Genomic DNA, 3,856 nt, shown 5'->3' on the forward strand with positions numbered 1-3,856 from the left:
TCTGTTGCCGCTCCCGTACGTATCCGATGTCTTTCTAGAAAGAACTCTGACTATAACAAGGCCGATAGCCATTAGTCGCGTGCTCTCGTGTAATAAATGAATGCGTGAATGAAGGATTGACATGAAATTCTTAAAGATAAACTAAAATGACCGAAAAATGGGCTGATATGACCTAAATAAATAAAAAGTAAATGACTTAGAATGACTTTAATGAACTTAAGGATGAATTGATTGATCTTAAGAATGACTTGAATGCTACAAAATAACTGGATTCCTTCAAAAAACAACTTGAATGATCTGGAGAACGACTTGAATGGCTTTGAGACTGACAGTTGTAAAGTGGGTGATCATTTTACATTAAATTAATACAGAAAAGTGATCCCCCACTTTATATCACAAAGTTACAAACATAAGTACAGCATATAGTAAGAACAGATACTACACTTTGATCTTGGCCAAAAGGCCAAGAAAGGGGTATTTATTTGCTCCCCCACCGAGAAAATCAGGCACAAGGTCGATTTTTAATGTGAGGAGTGAAGGGTAAATGGGGACCAACTCCCCGGGGAGTAGGGAAGCTGGATAGTGACAATTGGTATGAAGGGTTTCCCCTACATTGATCAAGGTCTTATATGTGGGGTCGCCCCCACATAGGGTCTTTGCTTGCAGTATCTGCCGGAACAGATACTACACTTTGAGATATTAAATCCTTTATTCATGTTAAAAATACATTGAAAATCAACACACTTGGCTTTCTGGCCAAGAAAAGCTTAAAAAGCTAAGAACAACATCTATTAATAACAAACCTTTGATCTTAACCAAAAAGGCCAAGCACAAAATGTTACGGACATACCGATAGAACGACCAATCAACAGACCGACCGACGGACAGAGCGACCGACGGACCGACGGAGTGACTTATAGAGTCGCATAACTCTGGGTGGTTTCTATGTAGAGAAAGACTAATAAATGTGCCAAGTTTCGTTGCTCTACTGCTATGGGAAGTGGGTCAGGGGCATTACTTATTGCACGCCCCTCATAGCAATAAACTACCCTCTTCTCAACGGGTGAGAAAACAAAGCTGAGTCGAATGGATCCCTTAAAACTGCATATGACTAAAACCATGCCCCTGTTCACAAGAAAAACTCATCTGAATAATAGCCGATACTCTGTTAGGTGTTGGATCCCTAGAACACAACAACGGTTGAGCTCACCAAGACATTCTCTTTCAAAGATATGAGTCAGTTCTGCCTCCGCGAATATGTTTATGTAGGTAAATGTTGCTGCTGGAGGCCTGTGTCACGTCGAATTTTCGTTCCCCTGTCATGCTTACCCAGTAACAATTTGACATCGAGATTTAATCTGTCATGAAAGATGGCTGGGGAGTAAAACGACTTACTGTTTTTTAACTTTTTCTTTTCCTGGGATAGTTGCCGTACTAAGATTTGAATCTCTAATACACAATACTGTTTCATCAAAAGCTAGCAAACAGAAATTGTGAAAGTGATACAATGGCCACAACAAACTCGAACTCGCGACCCGCACTTATAACCACTGCACCATTCTACAAACACCAAAAGTATCAGAAGCAACGACAAAGAATTTCCGCCGCGTTAATGTTTATCTTAATGATGTTTGCCCGTTTATATTTATTGAGTGTTTCGAAAAAACAAAAACAAAAAAAACAAAGCGGTTCTAATCGAGTAACGATTGAATTACATCCAAAAATGCTTGGAAGGCGTTTTCACACGCGATCACATGAAAGCCCACAGAGACAGCCAGATAAAGATCTGACCGCTATGTTCAGCGGTGGGTTGCGTGACCCATCGACATATCCGATTCGCCATTTCAGTTTTTGTTTTTTTAGATCGACTTTCTAAACATTAGAAGTGCCGCAAAGATTACTTCAATACTATAAATGGTGTTAACGCTTACAACATTTCATTGGGTCATGTATTTAATCGCAAAGAATTAAGAAATTGCTCTCACAATCTGTTTTAATCTCTACAATTAAATAAATGCAACTTTATCTATGTGTGTGAGTTTGTTCTTTATAGATTCCGAAACGGCTGAGTTTTTTTAATTTCTTTTTTTTTATTTTAAGTTTACAGAACTTTAATGTATAAGTCTGGGAGTGATCTTAGTTAAGATTTTTCTCAGAATATCCCCGATAATTATCGATAATCAAAACCGTTATTTTAATTTATCTATCATCGGTAAAGTCATTTTTCCATGTCGTCGCATAGAAATAATGATAGAACAACGGGCCGTGAAATTTTTACTGTAGATAAAGAGATAGCCTGTTTTTGTTTTTTTGTTTTTGTTTTTTGTTTACATGACGTGGTTTGTAGGTTCAAACTCCGCACATAAATTTCTTAATTTTTTTAATGAACTTCAAAGAATTTTGTCAAACTTGAAAATTTACTTGTTTTTTTTGTTTGTTTTTCTTTTTTTGTTGTTTTTTTTTTTTTGTTGTTTTTGTTATTTTTTTGTTTTTTGCTCTTTGCATGGCGTGGTCTATAGGTTCAAAACCCGCACCTAAATTTCTTAATGTTTTTTTTTGGTGGGGGGGCGTTAACTGGAAAGAAGTTTATATAAAATATTTTTATAAAAGAAACATAGGCTCACCAGAGTGCAATGTAGAATAACCTATATTTTGGACTAAGTTACTGCATGGAGGCATGTGAAGATTCCTCCCCGTCGATTTCACGGATTTCGATGACAATAAAAATATACAAGTATGAAATATTCGTTGATCATCATTCAATCCTGGGCAACGTCGGATCTCCCTGCTAGGAAGATTATATTACAAGGATGACTTAATCGAAATTCAAAACTTTAATGCAATTTTCGAATTGAATTGATCATTTTGTTGATCGCGCTCAAATTATGTTCTTCGTGGAATCCTATTCTTCAATTAAAAGAATATCTTTTTTATTAGTAGTTTTTAAAAAAATGAAACAATTTTTTTTTCAAATGAATGATGAGGTAAAAGTATGAATAACAAAAAAAAAACATCGTTAATCCAATATCAGTTCCGTCCATATTTCTCCAAATATCAAATTGATTTTTAATAAAGAAACATGAAACATTTAGGGAGTCTTGTTCAAGTTTACCGACTCTATTCGTTAATTACAGCTTACTCACTAATTTTTACCAATAAACTTTTAATTCGTTGAAGCTAAGGGAGTTAACTCTGCAGAAATCTGATTGAATTATCGAACCATTTCCTGCTAGTCCATTACCTCATAATTGCGAAACTTGTTTCTGGCTGACACTATAGATTTAGTTAAGTCAGTTTCACTGCATGTATCCTTACAACCATCTCCGAACGCATATGCCATGCACTGGAGAAGGCAAGGTAAAAACAGGGAGATCGTCTTCAATATATCAAAAACCTTGACAATGTCTGGCATGAAGGTCTTCTCATGAAAAATAAACTGTACGTTATTACTGTACGAATTTTTAATATAATCAGGTCCTTAAAAGTAATATCCATGCGATTCTGGATGACCGTCAATTCCTAACATGACTTTAACGTTTGTGTACACAAATAGTCGATCCTTGAACTTTTATTATTCCTAATATTTAGTAACGATATTCTTGATGAGATTGTGCCCGAGATGCATATATTTGCTGATACCACACTCGATTCCAGACATGTGAGAAAAGAAAACGCATGTACACATATTCAACGCAATGTCTGACACATTAGAAAATGATGTCTAGTCTGTAGTAGAAAGGAGGGGTAAATGTAGGCTAACATTTAATTATACTAAAACTAAGCTCCTTTCGTTTAAGGATTACAGAAAAAAAACATTTCAACCATTTTTGTTTAAAGTTAGCAGAAGGACAGGAGA

At 35.7% G+C, this 3,856-nt stretch overlaps 1 pseudogene; it reads right to left on the bottom strand.

The window, feature by feature from the left end:
• Positions 1-298: 298 nt before the first annotated feature.
• On the bottom strand, positions 299-476 carry LOC145284036 (U2 spliceosomal RNA; annotated as a pseudogene).
• Between the last annotated feature and the right edge of the window lie 3,380 nt (positions 477-3,856).

Source organism: Euprymna scolopes, chromosome 1 (genome assembly GCF_053919585.1).
Source record: "Euprymna scolopes isolate OS-2025 chromosome 1, ASM5391958v1, whole genome shotgun sequence".
NCBI classification, from domain to species: Eukaryota; Metazoa; Mollusca; class Cephalopoda; order Sepiida; family Sepiolidae; genus Euprymna; species Euprymna scolopes.